We start from the raw sequence: 15,618 nt of genomic DNA on the forward strand, positions 1-15,618 counted from the left end.
TCTGTGGTGTGGGCCAGTGGAATTCCAAGAAAATGGACAAGGACAGAAGCTGTAAGAATTACCCCTAAGCCAGAGTCTCTCCTGGTAAGGCAAACCCAGTATCCTTTAAAATTAGGAAGCCAAGCTGGATTGGTTTTATTAACAGCTAAATTTGCTGATCATGGTTTGATAGTAGAATGTGAATGGAAGGACCTGTAAAGAAAGGAAATGGGAAAGATGATGGATTGCTGGGAGCAGGGGCTGGCAGACAGTGGGATGGATGTTTGGTCTGTGTCTTGGGAATGAGCAGCTTGACCTGCCCAGGGTTGTCTGTGCTGGGGGTGGGGTTTGGGGTCCTGTGTGGCCACAGGTCTGTGCAGCAGCTGGAGCCTGGGCAGGTCTGGGGGCTGTGGTGTGCCAGGCTGCTGAGTTTGTTTTGCCTGTTTCCTTGGAGTGTCCCAGTGTCCCTGCTTGGCTGTTTGTTGCCCTGCAGGCAGAAGAGCCCAGGCCTGAGCTGGCTGAGTGTTGGTGTGAGCCAGAAGTGGGTGTCCCTGCCCTGGGGGCCAGTCCCCAGAGCTGCCTTTGGCATCCCCTGCTGAAGGGTGGGAGCTGCCCAGAGCCAGCAGCATCCAGCTGGAGGATGCAGGAGGATGCAGCTCTGCTTTGCTGGGAGGTAAGAGGTGGGGTGCAGGAGCTGGCAGGGGTGTTTTGCAGGCAGAGGGAGGGCAGGAGCAGGAGAATTGCAGGTGCAGCAGCTGGGTCAGTGCTGGATGGAGTCGGGGCTGGGAAAGGGCCCTGAGTGTCAGGGCAGGGGAGAGCCCAGGGTGGCCCTGGGAGCCCTGGGGCTGTGAACAAGTGCAGTGGGCAAAGGAATGGGCACTGGAGAGCTGGGCAAACAGCTGGAGGAGTTGCAAGGGGAACCAGGAGACTGGAATGCAGGAGCAGCAGCTCCCTGTGTGTGTGTAGAACCAACTGTACTGCAGCCCCAAGGGAGGTGGGAAATGAACCTCAGGAGGCTGGGAACGAGTCCCACACACTGGTTAAAGTGGGATGGAGTCTTGCCAAGTGTCTGAAAAGCTTTTCTTCAGTGTTGCTTTATCAATTGAAAACTGGAGTGATTGTCGAGGTGTTGGCAGTTGTTTTCGCTGTGTTTTTTGGTGAGGTGTTTGACTCAGTACCTTTCTTGGAGCTGCTGTTGGATGAAGAGGTGCCCCCAGTTGACCTGTAAGGTCCTGGTTGTCTTCCCGGCTTCTCCCAGCTTGTCCAGGAGATGGAATTCTAGTGCTACAGTCCAGATGGGTCGTGGTGCTCCCAAAAGGACCCTTTGTGCCTTCAGGGCAGGTTTCTGGTGCCACTGGAGCTGCTGGGAGAAGCATAGGGTTGGCAGTGAGAGGCCTGGAATGATGTTGCTGTGGCACAGAAGAAAATGAGCAGTGGTGGTACAATTGGCTATTTTGTCTTGAATGTAATGGTAAGAGCTCCAGGAGTGCAAGGTGTGTGTTCCAGTCCCCAGCATTTGGTTCTTGCACCTGTCCCTGGTCAGACACAGGTCCAACTTCCTCAGTCCTTAACCCAGTAGAGGGCGAATTAAGGACTTGGCAGTGTTAAGGTGATTGGTGTGACAGGGGTTAAACTGGGAAAACATTGGGGGAATTCCTCGGTTGGTCCATTTGCCAAACTCACCCAAACCTCTGCTAGGAAGAGATGGACTGGAAAAGTTGAGGCAGAAATGAAATGGAAAACTGGGGTTGTTGAAACTGTAATTGCTGGAAACTAAATGTGTCCAAGCAGCAGCTCTTGTTGTGCAGGGAATAACTCCTGTCAGCAGCAAGGTCCTGACTGAAGTGGCAGCTGCAGTTGTTCCTGTGGTGTGGGCCAGTGGAATTGCAGGAGAGTGGAAGAGGGGCAGAACCTGTAGGTATTACCCCCTACTGTGGGATCTCTCCTGGTAAGGCAAAGCCAGTACCCTTTAAAATCACAATGCCAGGACTGGATGGTCTGCAGTAACAGCTAAATTGGCTCATCCTGGTTTGCTTGTAGGATGTGAATGCAAGAACCTGCCAAGAAAAACCAATGTCCAAGATGATTGATGAGTGTGCAGGACCTGAGAGAACCACCTTGAATGACAACCTTAGGTTTAAAAGATGGGTGTTGCTTTTGAAGGAGAAAATCTGGAAAGCAGGAAGGAAGAAGAAAAGAAGCCCCATGACTCCTCCCTGAGCCCCAGACAGCCCATGAACTACCTTCCTGGGAATGGTAGGACGGGGTGGACTCTGGATTGCTCCCTCTGGATGTGTGGTAAGACTTTTATACCAGCTTTTAAGAACAGCTGCTGTAAGCATTTGCTGCCTTGGCTAGATGGTGCAAGGGCAGCCTTTAAGCAGCTGAAGCATTCCCTGAGGAGAGCTCTGGGTCTGCCAGATGTCTCAGAAGTGTTGGAAGCATCTTTGGTGGGGAGGCAAACAAAGGCCAAGGTGTGCAGTGACCCCCCTGAGAAGGGACTTTGAGTTAATGGCATCCCTGCAAGTGAACTTTGTGGGATGTTCCCCCTGTAGGGCAGGTGATAGTCCGTGCTATAGTGATGGGAAAAAATGGTTTAAAAGAGAACCCAAAAACCTGTAAAATCGGTCAGGAGGGCTCTTGGCAAGAGAGATTTTCCTGAGTTTCCCCCTGCAAGACGGATAGTGATAGTTTTTGAGTGCTGGTAGATCCTTTGAATAGATAGCCTTGAGTGTGTCCTTGTTGCACCAGTAGGCCTTGTCAAAGTCCCCATATTCCAGGAGACTATACCTATTAAAAGTTAAAAATGATCCTTTTCCCTAATCCTTTGTTGTCTTGAGGCTCTCCCCTGCAGGAACTCCAGGAACTCCTTGGTGCCGCCTGGGCCGATGGATTGGACGCCCCAGCCCCTCCGTTCCTGCCCAGCCACTGGGTCCGTGTCCAGTGGTGGCACTGTGCCAGCCCTGCAGGTGAAGTGGGAAGGGCCTTTCCAGGTCTTGTGGATCCATTCTATAGTAGGCCAAAGTTGCAGAGAAAAAGGATGTTGGGGTCTCTTCTTGAGTTCAGAAAGCTCCTTTGGATTGGTGAGCAGAACAAAGTGGATCCTTCAGAGTTCCCATCCGTGTTTGTGTCTCAGCCTGTGTTAGGATTCAGGGCTGTAGCTGTTGTTGTCACTGAGGAGTCGAACTGTGCTTTAAATAAGGAGACACTGGCCTGATGGCCCAGTGTCAAGAATAAAGGGGAGAATGCTGTCTGAGTGTTGAGATGTAACAAGGGCTGATCCTTTTTGCAGTGGGGATGTAGCCTGGAAACTGCAGAGAGCTGAGCCAAGGGATTGAAAAGGGGCCAAGCAAGGGAGGTGAAGAAAGAAGGGAAGTGAGGGCAGCAGGCAAGCAGCAGCAAGTTGCACGTGTAGAGCAGGTGAGTTGTGTTGAGGTTCCTAAGGGCAGGCACTGAGGACTTTGAGGGCTCCAGACAGAGCAGACCTGGGAAGACCCTCGGTGAAGCCCCTTGGAAACCTTCTAAGAGAGTAGGTGTGTATGTAATGAGTGTTGGAAAATGTCCTGACTGTGGAACAGGAATGCAGGGAAGGAAAATGAATCCTCCTGTATTGCTGCCATGTCAGCTGCAGTGGAGATACCTGTGTGTGCAATTTGGGGAGCTGATTGACAGGGGCACCCGTGGGGCTGGGATGATGGCAGGGTGTTGTAAGCAAGGAATGCCTGGCTTCTAAAACTCACCAGCTGAGTCTTAGAGGCCTTTTTTGAAGAGTTGATTTCAGGCAGGAAAATTGGCCGCCAGGAGGGACTCTGTGCCTGCTCTCCCGTGGCTCCAAGGGATCTCTGGCCCTTCACGCAACGGCACCGAGATTTTCTCGGGGAAGGGCCCTCAGATCCCCGGACCAGTCTGGGACACAGGCAAGATCCCCCTGCCTTTTAGAAAATGAGGCCTTCTTGTTGGCTTCTTGCCCATACCCGTTGGTGGGTTCCAAAGAAGGCCTCTTGAAATGCCTTTTGGGCTGTCCATTGAAGCCTTGGGGACCAAATTGGCCCCCTGGAGGGACAGTGCTGTTGGTGGCCCCCCGGGTTGGGGCACCTCGAGGACTCCAGCGCGCACCGAAAGGATTATTCGGGGAGATCCTCGGGGTGCCCCGGCCCTGGGGAGCTCAAAGCAAGGTCCCTGCCATGGATTCAGGCATTCCTGAGAGTATCCCAGGGGTACCTGTCCCCTGCTGGACTTGGAGCTCTCTAATGGAGTGTAATTGTGTGTTCTAAAAGTGGTGCTCTCAAGTGCCAAAGCAGTGTGGGATTGGGATTAAGAAATGAGCAGTGAGGGTCCAATTGGCTGTTTTCTCTGGAATGTAATGGTAAGAGCTGCAGGAGTGCCAGGTGTGTGTTCCAGTCCCCAGCATTTTGGTTTGCACATGTCCTGGTCAGACACAGGGTCCAACTTCCTCAGTCCCTTAACATAATAGAGGGGAGAATTAAGGACTGGCAGTGTTAAGGTGATTGGTGTGACAGGGGTGAAACTGGGAAAACATTGGGGAATTCCTCAGTTTGTCTATTGCCCAAACTCACCCAAACTTGTGCTAGGAAGAGATGGACTGGAAAAGTTGAGGCAGAAATGAAATGGAAAACTGGGGATGTTAAAACTGTAATTGCATCCAAGCAGCAGCTCTTGTTGTGCAGGGAATAACTCCTGTCAGCAGCAAGGTCCTGACTGAAGTGGCAGCTGCAGTTGTTCCTGTGGTGTGGGCCAGTGGAACTGCAGGAGAGTGGGAGAGGGCAGAACCTGTAGGTATTACCCCTGATGTGGGATCTCTCCTGGTAAGGCAAACCCAGTACCCTTTAAAATCAGAATGCCAGCTTGGATTGGTTGCAGTAACAGCTAAATTGGCTCATCCTGGTTTGCTTGTAGGATGTGAATGCAAGAACCTGCCAAGAAAACCAATGTCCAAGATGATTGATGAGTGCAGGACCTGAGAGAACCCCCTTCAATGACAACCTGAAGCAGTTTCCAGTGTTGGATTTAAAAGATGGCCTTTGCTGCATCTACTTGAGCAAGGAAAGCCAAGAAACCTTTGCTTTGGCAGGAGAAAATCTGGAAAGCAGGAAGGAAGAAAAGAAGCCCCCTGACTCCTCCTGAGCCCCAGACAGCCCATGAACTGCCTTGCTGGGAATGGTAGGACAGGATGGACTCTGGATTGCTCCCTCTGGATGTGTGGTAAGACTGTTCTGCCAACTTTTCCAACAGCCTGTAAGCATTTGCTGCCTTGGCTAGATGGTGCAAGGGCAGCCTTTAAGCAGCTGAAGCATTCCCTGAGGAGAGCTCTGGGTCTGCCAGATGTCTCAGAACTGTTGGAAGCATCTTTGGTGGGGAGGGCAAACAAAGGCCAAGGTGTGCAGTGACCCCCCTGAGAAGGGACTTTGAGTTAATGGCATCCCTGCAAGTGAACTGTGTGGGCTGTTCCCCCTGTAGGGCAGGTGACAGTCCCAGCTACAGTGATGGGAGAAATGGTTAAAAGGGAGCCCCAAAAGCTGGAAATCCTCCTGGAGTCTTGGCAAACAGAGTTTCCTGCATTCCTCCTGCAAGGAGGACAGTGATAGCTTTTGAGTGCTGGTAGATGCTTTTAATAGATAGCCTTGAGTGTGTCCTTGTTGCACCAGTAGGCCTTGCCAAAGTCCCAGTATTCCAGGAGATATGCCTATTGAAGTTTAAAATGATCTCCATAATCCTTTGTTGTCTTGAGGCTCTCCCCTGCAGGAACTCCAGGAACTCCTGGTGCCACCTGGGCCGATGGATTGGACGCCCCAGCCCCTCCGTTCCTGCCCAGCCCCTGGGTCCGTGTCCAGTGGTGGCACTGCCAGCCCTGCAGGTGAAGTGGGAAGGGCCTTTTCAGGTCTTGTGGGTCACATTTATAGCAGCTGAAGTTGCAGAAAAAGGACCTGGGGTCTCTTCTTCTTGAGTTCAGAAAGCTCCTTTTGATTGGTGAGCAGGACAAAGTGGATCCTTCAGAGTTCCCATCCGTGTTTGTGTCTCAGCCTGTGTTAGGATTCAGGGCTGTAGCTGTTGTTGTCACTGAGGAGTCAAACTCTGCTTTAAATCATGAGACACTGGCCTAATGGCCAAGTGTCAGGAAAAAAGGGGGAATGCTCTCTGAGTGTTGAGATGTAACAAGAGCTGATCCTTTTTGCAGTGGGATGTAGCCTGGAAAGTGCACAGAGCTGAGCTAAGGGATTGAAAGGGACCAAGCAAGGGAGGTGAAGAAGGAAGGAAGAAGGGAAGTGAGGCAGCAGGCAAGCAGCAGCAAGTTGCAGTGTAAGCAGGTGAGTTGTGTTGAGGTTCCTAAGGCAGGCACTGAGGACTTTGAGGGCTCCAGACAGAGCAGACCTGGGAAGGCCCTCGTTGAAGCCCCTTGGAAACCTTCTAAGGGTAGGTGTGTATGGTAATAAGTGTTGGAGAATGTCCTGAATGTGGAACAGGAATGCAGGGAAGGAAAATGAACCCTCCTGTGATGCTGCCATATCAGCTGCAATGGAGATAGGTCTGTGTGCCCTTTGGGATCTGATTACCAGGGCACCTGGTGGGCTGGAATGATTCAAGAGCATGGGAATACAAGATTGCCTGGCTTCTGAAACTCACCAGTTGTGTCTCAGAGGTTCTTGTATGAAATTTTAGGTAACACCTGAACTTCTAGTGTGTACTTCTGAGTTCCGTTGGAAAGAGATTGTCCAGGGAACAAGTATCTTTCTCATTCCAGGAAGTTGCACTTGATGAACTTCCCCTCTGAGCTGATGCCCTTGGCAGGAGAAGTGCTCAGCAAGGAGGCTCTTTGCTCCTAGGCAGGAAGAAAGGCCAGTGCCCTTCCTCCCCAAGGCCCAGCCCAGCAGGGCTGGCAGGAGCTGCTGGTGTGGCTGCTCTTTGGGTTCTCAGCTGTGGCTGTGGGGTGGTGACATCGTGTTCCTGCCTGTGCTCCAGGGCAGCCAAAAGCCCCAGCCCAGCCCCTGGGCCTTTTGGGAGCCTGAGCTATTGCAGCACTGGGGATGGCTTTGGTTTCCTTCTTTCCTCAGAGTAAAAGTGTCTGGGGGAGTCTGTGATCTCCCTCGTTTTGTATCATAACTGGAACTTGTAAAGAAGTTCACCTTGTGTAATTTACCAACTGACTTGGCAGTGCCAGGCTGTTGTAGCATGCAGGTTATTGTTTGTGTCTGAGTAGTTTGGTGTTTATTTGCCAAGGGAGGCTGTGGAATGTTATGGTATTTTTGTCCCAATATTTGGAGGCAGTTCCCTGGATTAGATGATTTCTGCGTTGCTCCCTGGTGTCTAAGTTGTGAGGTGTACTAAGAACTGGTAGTTTTTGCAGTGGGATGTACCCTAGAAACTCCATGGAGCTGAGCCAAGGGATTTAGAGGGACTAAGCAAGCGAAGTAAAGAAAGAATGAAGAAGGGAACTGAGAGAGCAGCCAAGCAGCACCAAGTTCCTCTACAACCAGGTGAGTTGTCTTGAAGTTGATAAGGTGGTCACTTAGAACATGGGGGGCTCCAGGCACAGGTGACCACCAGACACCTCTGATGGAGCCCCTCAGAGAGCTTATAAGGGTTTGTGTGTATGGAAACAGGTGTTGGGGATGTCCTGAATATGGAACAGGAATGCAGGGAAGGAAAAAGAACCCTCCTGTAGTGCTGACCCCTGCCATCAGCTGCAGTGGAGATACCTGTGTGTGCCCTTTGGGAGCTGATGGCCAGGACACCCGGTGGGCTGGGATCATGGCAGGGTGTTGTAAGCAAGCAATGCCTGGCTTCTAAAACTCACCAGTTGACTCCTAGAGGCTTCTTTGAAGAGCTGAGTTGAGGCAGCAGAATTGGCCCCCCAGGAGGGACTCTGCCTGCTCTCCCGTGGCTCCAAGGGATCTCTGGCCCTTCACGCCGGCACCGAGATTTTCTCGGGAAGGGCCTCGGATCCCCGGACCAGTCTGGGACACAGGCAAGATCCCCCTGCATTTTAGGACCAAATTGGCCCCCTGGAGGGACAGTGCTGTTGGTGCCCCCCGGGTTGGGGCACCTCGAGGACTCCAGCGCGCACCGAAAGGATTATTCGGGGAGATCCTCGGGGTGCCCGGCCCTGGGGAGCTCAAAGCAAGGTCCCTGCAATGGATTCAGGCATTGCTGAGAGTATCCCAGGGGTAGCTGTCCCTGCTAGACAGGGAGCTCTCTAATGGACTGTAATTGGGTGATAAAAGTGATACTCCAAGTGCAAAAGAATTGTGGGATTGGGATTAAGAAATGAGCAGTGATGGTCCAATTGGCTGTTTTCTCTGGAATGTAATGGTAAGAGCTGCAGGAGTGCCAGGTGTGTGTTCCAGTCCCCAGCATTTGGTTTGCACATGTCCTGATCAGACACAGGTCCAACTTCCTCAATCCTTAACACAATAGAGGGAGAATGAAGGACTGGCAGTGTTAAGGTGATTGGTGTGACAGGGGTGAAACTGGGAAAACATTGGGGAATTCCTCAGTTGGTCTATTTGCCAAATTCGTCCAAACCTCTGCTAGGAAGAGATTGAGTGGAAAAGTTGAGGCAGAAATGAAATGGAAAAGTGAGGATACTGAAACTGTAATTGCTGAAACTAAATGTGTCAAAGCAGCAGCTCTTGTTGTGCAGGGAATAACTCCTGTCAGCAGCAAGGTCCTGACTGAAGTGGCAGCTGCAGTTGTTCCTGTTGTGTGGGCCAGTGGACTTCCAGGAGGGTGGAAGAGGGCAGAACCTGTAGGTATTAACCCTAATATGCGATCTATATGGGTAAGGCCAAGCCAGTGTCCTTTAAAATCAGAATGCCAGACTGGATTGGTTGCAGTAACAGCTAAATTGGCTCATCCTGGTTTGCTTGTAGGATGTGAATGCAAGAACCTGCCAAGAAAACCAATAGCAAAGGGGATTGATGAGTGCAGGACCTGAGAGAAGCACCTTGAATGACAACCTCGAGCTGTTTCCAGTATTGGATTGAAAAGATGGCCTTTGCTACATCTCCTTGAGCAAGGAAAGCCAGGATACCTTTGCTTTGGAAGGAGAAAATGGGGAAAGCAGGAAGGAAGAAAAGCAGCCCCCTGACTCCTCCCTGAGCCCCAGACAGCCCATGAACTGCCTTGCTGGGAATGGTAGGACGGGGTGGACTCTGGATTGCTCCCTCTGGATGTGTGGTAAGACTGTTCTGCCAACTTTTCCAACAGCCTGTAAGCATTTGCTGCCTTGGCTAGATGGTGCAAGGGCAGCCTTTAAGCAGCTGAAGCATTCCCTGAGGAGAGCTCTGGGTCTGCCATATGTCTCAGAACTGTTGGAAGCATCTTTGGTGGGGAGGGCAAACAAAGGCCAAGGTGTGCAGTGACCCCCCTGAGAAGGGACTTTGAGTTAATGGCATCCCTGCAAGTGAACTTTGTGGGCTGTTCCCTCTGTAGGGCAGGTGACAGTCCCAGCTACAGTGATGGGGAAAAATGGTTAAAAGGGAGCCCCAAAAGCTGGAAATTGCCCTGGAGGCTCTTGGCCAACAGAGTTTCCTGAGTTCCCCCTGCAAGAAGGACAGTGATAGCTTTTGAGTGCTGGTAGATCCTTTGAATAGATAGCCTTGAGTGTGTCCTTGTTGCCCCAGTAGGCCTTGTCAAAGTCCCCATATTGCAGGGGATATACATGTTAAAGTTTAAAATGATCTTCCTAATCCTTTGTTGTCTTGAGGCTCTCCCCTGCAGGAACTCCAGGAACTCCTGGTGCCGCCTGGGCCGATGGATTGGACGCCCCAGCCCCTCCGTTCCTGCCCAGCCACTGGGTCCGTGTCCAGTGGTGGCACTGCCAGCCCTGCAGGTGAAGTGGGAGGGCCTTTCCAGGTCTTGTGGATCACATTTATAGCAGTTGACATTGCAGAAAAAGGATGTTGGGTCTCTTCTTCTTGAGTTCAGAAAGCTCCTTTTGATTGGTGAGCAGGACAAAGTGGATCCTTCAGAGTTCCCATCCGTGTTTGTGTCTCAGCCTGTGTTAGGATTCAGGGCTGTAGCTGTTGTTGTCACTGAGGAGTCAAACTCTGCTTTAAATCATGAGACACTGGCCTAATGGCCAAGTGTCAGGAAAAAAGGGGGAATGCTCTCTGAGTGTTGAGATGTAACAAGAGCTGATCCTTTTTGCAGTGGGATGTAGCCTGGAAAGTACACAGAGCTGAGCTAAGGGATTGAAAGGGACCAAGCAAGGGAGGTGAAGAAGGAAGGAAGAAGGGAAGTGAGGCAGCAGGCAAGCAGCAGCAAGTTGCAGTGTAAGCAGGTGAGTTGTGTTGAGGTTCCTAAGGCAGGCACTGAGGACTTTGAGGGCTCCAGACAGAGCAGACCTGGGAAGGCCCTTGGTGAAGCCCCTTGGAAACCTTCTAAGGGTAGGTGTGTATGGTAATGAGTGTTGGAAAATGTCCTGACTGTGGAATAGGAATGCAGGGAAGGAAAATGAATCCTCCTGTAATGCTGCCATATCAGCTGCAATGGAGATAGGTCTGTGTGCCCTTTGGGATCTGATTACCAGGGCACCTGGTGAGCCGGGATGATTCAAGAGCATAGGAATAAAAGATTTCATGGCTTCTAAAACTCACCATCTGAGTCTTAGAGGCTTCTTTGAAGAGCTGATTTCAGACAGGAAAATTGGCCCCCCAGGAGGGACTCTGTGCCTGCTCTCCCGTGGCTCCAAGGGATCTCTGGCCCTTCACGCCGGCACCGAGATTTTCTCGGGAAGGGCCTTAGATCCCCGGACCAGTCTGGGACACAGGCAAGATCCCCCTGCATTTTAGGACCAAATTGGCCCCCTGGAGGGACAGTGCTGTTGGTGCCCCACGGGTTGGGGCACCCCGAGGACTCCAGCGCGCACCGAAAGGATTATTCGGGGAGATCCTCGGGGTGCCCGGCCCTGGGGAGCTCAAAGCAAGGTCCCTGCCATGGATTCAGGCATTGCTGAGAGTATCCCAGGGGTCCCTGTCCCTGCTAGACATGGAGCTCTCTAATGGACTGTAATTGGGTGATAAAAGTGGTGCTCCAAGTGCAAAAGAAGTGTGGGATTGGGATTAAGAAAGTGAGGATATTGAAACTGTAATTGCTGAAACTAAATGTGTCCAAGCAGCAGCTCTTGTTGTGCAGGGAATAACTCCTGTCAGCAGCAAGGTCCTGACTGAAGTGGCAGCTGCAGTTGTTCCTGTCGTGTGGGCCAGTGGACTTCCAGGAGGGTGGAAGAGGGTAGAACTTGTAGGTATTAACCCTAATGTGGGATCTATATGGGTAGGGCCAAGCCAGTGTCCTTTAAAATCAGAATGCCAGCTTGGATTGGTTGCAGTAACAGCTGAATTTGCTCATCCTGGTTTGCTTGTAGGACGTGAATGCAAGAACCTGCCAAGGAACCAATGACCAAGATGATTGATGAGTGCAGGACCTGAGAGAAGCACCTTGAATGACAACCTCGAGCAGTTTCCAGTATTGGATTGCAAAGATGGCCTTTGCTGCATCTCCTTGAGCAAGGAAAGCCAGGATACCTTTGCTTTGGAAGGAGAAAATGGGGAAAGCAGGAAGGAAGAAAAGAAACCCCCTGACTCCTCCCTCAGCCCCAGACAGCCCATGAACTGCCTTGCTGGGAATGGTAGGACGGGGTGGACTCTGGATTGCTCCCTCTGGATGTGTGGTAAGACTGTTATGCCAACTTTTAAGAATAGCATGTAAAGCATTTTCTGCCTTGGCTAGATGGTGCAAGGACAGCCTTTAAGCAGATGAAGCATTCCCTGAGGAGAGCTCTGGGTCTGCCATATGTCTCAGAACTGTTGGAAGCATCTTTGGTGGGGAGGGCAAACAAAGGCCAAGGTGTGCAGTGACCCCCCTGAGAAGGGACTTTGAGTTAATGGCATCCCTGCAAAGTGAACTTTGTGGGCTGTTCCCTCTGTAGGGCAGGTGATAGTCCCAGCTACAGTGATGGGAAAAATGGTTAAAAGGGAGCCCCAAAAGCTGGAAATCCTCCTGGAGGCTCTTGGCCAACAGAGTTTCCTGAGTTCGCCCTGCAAGAAGGACAGTGATAGCTTTTGAGTGCTGGTAGATCCTTTGAATAGATAGCCTTGAGTGTGTCCTTGTTGCACCAGTAGGCCGTGTCAAACTCCCTATATTCCAGGAGATATACATATTGAATTTTAAACTGATCTTCATAATCCTTCATAATCCTGAGGCTCTCCCCTGCAGGAACTCCAGGAACTCCTGGTGCCGCCTGGGCCGATGGATTGGACGCCCCAGCCCCTCCGTTCCTGCCCAGCCACTGGGTCCGTGTCCAGTGGTGGCACTGCCAGCCCTGCAGGTGAAGTGGGAAGGGCCTTTCCAGGTCTTGTGGATCACATTTATAGCAGTTGACATTGCAGAAAAAGGATGTTGGGTCTCTTCTTCTTGAGTTCAGAAAGCTCCTTTTGGTTGGTGAGCAGGACAAAGTGGATCCTTCAGAGTTCCATCCATGTTTGTGTCTCAGCCTGTGTTAGGATTCAGGGCTGTAGCTGTTGTTGTCACTGAGGAGTCAAACTCTGCTTTAAATAATGAGACATTGGCCTGATGGCCAAGTGTCAGGAAAAATGGGGGAATGCTGTCTGAGTGTTAAGATGTAACAAGAGCTGATCCTTTTTGCAGTGGGATGTAGCCTGGAAAGTGCACAGAACTGAGCCAAGGGAGTGAAAGGGAGCAACCAAGGGAGGTGAACAAAGAAGGAAGAAGGGAAGTGAGGCAGCAGGCAAGCAGCAGCAAGTTGCTGTGTAAGCAGGTGAGTTGTGTTGAGGTTCCTCAGGCAGGCACTGAGGACTTTGAGGGCTCCAGACAGAGCAGACCTGTGAGGGCCCTGGGTGAAGCCCCTTGGAAACCTTCTAAGGGTAGGTGTGTATGGTAATGAGTGTAGGAGAATGTCCTGAATATTGAACAGGAATGCAGGTAAGGAAAATGAATCCTCCTGTGATGCTGCCATATCAGCTGCAATGGAGATAGGTCTGTGTGCCCTTTGGGATCTGATTACCAGGGCACCTGGTGGGCTGGAATGATTCAAGAGCATAGGAATAAAAGATTTCATGGCTTCTAAAAGTCACGATCTGAGTCTTAGAGGCTTCTTTGAAGAGCTGAGTTGAGGCAGCAGAATTGGCCCCCCAGGAGGGACTCTGTGCCTGCTCTCCCGTGGCTCCAAGGGATCTCTGGCCCTTCACGCCGGCACCGAGATTTTCTCGGGAAGGGCCTCAGATCCCCGGACCAGTCTGGGACACAGGCAAGATCCCCCTGCATTTTAGGACCAAATTGTGCCCCCTGGAGGGACAGTGCTGTTGGTGCCCCCCGGGTTGGGGCACCCCGAGGACTCCAGCGCGCACCGAAAGGATTATTCGGGGAGATCCTCGGGGTGCCCGGCCCTGGGGAGCTCAAAGCAAGGTCCCTGCAATGGATTCAGGCATTCCTGAGAGTATCCCAGGGGTACCTGTCCCTGCTAGACGTGGAGCTCTCTAATGGACTGTAATTGGGTGATAAAAGTGGTGCTCCAAGTGCAAAAGAAGGGTGGGATTGGGATTAAGAAATGAGCAGTGATGGTCCAATTGGCTGGTTTCTCTGGAATGTAATGGTAAGAGCTGCAGGAGTGCCAGGTGTGTGTTCCAGTCCCCACCATTTTGTTTGCACGTGTCCTGGTCAGACACAGGTCCAACTTCCTCAGTCCTTAACCCAATAGAAGGAGTGTGGCTTTAAAAGGCACAGACTCTGTTTCGGTGATGTAAGAAAGACGAAGACCTTTATTATGACAATGCATCAGCTTTTATATCCCAGGCAGAACAATAGGTAGTTCAAGCAGAACAATTGGTGATCTTCTACTTATGCTTACTTTTTCAAGTCTACATAATACAGCCTGTGTTTTAAGAGATACAAATAACTACATATCTTAGCCACCAAGGTCCTTCTTGCAGTCTTGTAGCTTCTTCTTCTGTGTCCTCTTTGTCCTGCTTTCCGTTCCCATGGCTTTCTGCCAGCTAGTTGAACAATGTCCACTGTCCTGGGCCTGAGGGAGGTGACACTGTTCACCTCCATAATTCCCCCTTCTTTTTTTACAAATAAAACAGCCTTTAATGCTTTGTTTATAGTTGGTTGATTGCATTGCATCAAGCATGGCAAGCATATTGCAATACACAGAAACATCCTCACACCGGCCCATCCCATCTTTACTATGGATTTAACCCATGCTGATATTCCCCAACTATTCAGCAGGTTTTCCAGGTAATCCCAGCTCTCCTTAACATGCAGCTTTGCAACTCCCTTTTGCAACTGTTGGATGCACTGTGAATAGACTCCCAATGATCAGACAAATTCATACCACACCTTCCTTGAAATTCTTTACATTCATGTCCCTGAGCCAATAGTAAAAAGTCAATTGTAGCTCTATTCTGTAACACAGCAGGTCTGACTGAATTAACATCCAAAGGCAGTTCACTTAGTACCTTGCATGTTGCATTTGTTTGCTTTGCAAGACAGCATCCTAATTTGTTTCTTGTAGCTTTTGCTGTTCCTACAAGGGCAAATAGTGAAGCAAAAATTCAGGGTGCTTTATCCCAATAGGTTCCCCTCTCGTCACAGGCTGCAGCAAAAGCAGGAGTAGAGCATCCCTTTGGTCTCGCCCCAGCAGTGTGTGCAGGAGAACATCAGGAACATTGGGGACCATACAGGTCAGTCTTGCCCCAGCAGTGTGTGCAGGAGAACATCAGGAACACTGAGGACCATACAGGTCAGGTGTCCAATTGTGCAAGGCTCTCTGACTGCACGTGTTGGAATTCCTGGCCATGCCCTGTCTCCACAAAGAAGAAATTCCTTTCGGAAGCCTGTGGGGTTTGGTCAGACTGACTGAATGGTTTCCACTCCTGTGTCGTTGCACCACAGTGACTCATTTCTATACGTGTCACCGTAGGCGTTGTTCCCTGCTTCTCATGGCTTGTCCAGGAGATGGAATTCCAGTGCTACACAATAGATGGCTCGTGGTGCTCCCAAAAGGAGCCTTTCTGTCTTCAGGGCAAGTTCTGGTGCCCCTGGAGCTGTTGGGAGAAGCAAAGGGGTGGCAGTGAGAGGCCTGGAATGATGTTGCTGTAGCACAGACATTGTTCCCTGGCAGGTTCCTGGCTTGGATTCCTTGGCTGCCACTTGGCAAGGCCTGGCAGGGCCTCAGTTGTGTAGGGAACCAAACATGGAATGGGAAAGCAAAGGGGGGGAGGTTCTGGTTTCAGAAGGGATCATTGCCTTCTCTTTCGGAAGGTACAGTGAGCTGGTCCAACTGTGGCAAGAAGAGCAAGTGGGCTGTGAAGGTTTGGAGCAGTCTGCAAGGTTCCTCATGCCCAAAGGAAGTGCAGCCCTGGAAGAGTCAGGAATACTGACAAGTGCCCCAGTTCTGGTGAAGCTCAACTGTGTAAAACACTTATGGAGCTAAAATTCCACAGCACTGAGCTGTTGGGTCCCAAATAATAGTGAAGAGAGAGGCAGAAACTCCCCCTGCTGCTGGGGCTGAACTGTCTGCAGTGACTGGGCAGGACTTGGCCCTGATGCCTGAGTGCTCTCCAACCCCCCCAGGCTCGATCCCAGCTGTCAGCCCCTGGC

At 51.1% G+C, this 15,618-nt stretch overlaps 2 long non-coding RNA genes across 2 annotated transcripts; both read left to right on the forward strand.

The window, feature by feature from the left end:
• Positions 1-7,165: 7,165 nt before the first annotated feature.
• LOC135408619 (uncharacterized) lies at positions 7,166-11,537 on the forward strand. Its single transcript, XR_010427719.1, has 3 exons — positions 7,166-7,472; positions 8,639-8,743; positions 11,363-11,537. It is a non-coding gene; the product is annotated as an uncharacterized LOC135408619 (long non-coding RNA).
• A 622-nt stretch (positions 11,538-12,159) lies between these two features.
• On the forward strand, positions 12,160-15,258 carry LOC135408620 (uncharacterized). The gene is made up of 3 exons (XR_010427720.1): positions 12,160-12,325; positions 12,646-12,775; positions 14,593-15,258. It is a non-coding gene; the product is annotated as an uncharacterized LOC135408620 (long non-coding RNA).
• Positions 15,259-15,618: the final 360 nt, after the last annotated feature.

The sequence above is a fragment of the Pseudopipra pipra genome, unplaced genomic scaffold, assembly GCF_036250125.1.
Source record: "Pseudopipra pipra isolate bDixPip1 unplaced genomic scaffold, bDixPip1.hap1 HAP1_SCAFFOLD_531, whole genome shotgun sequence".
Lineage (NCBI taxonomy): Eukaryota > Metazoa > Chordata > Aves > Passeriformes > Pipridae > Pseudopipra > Pseudopipra pipra.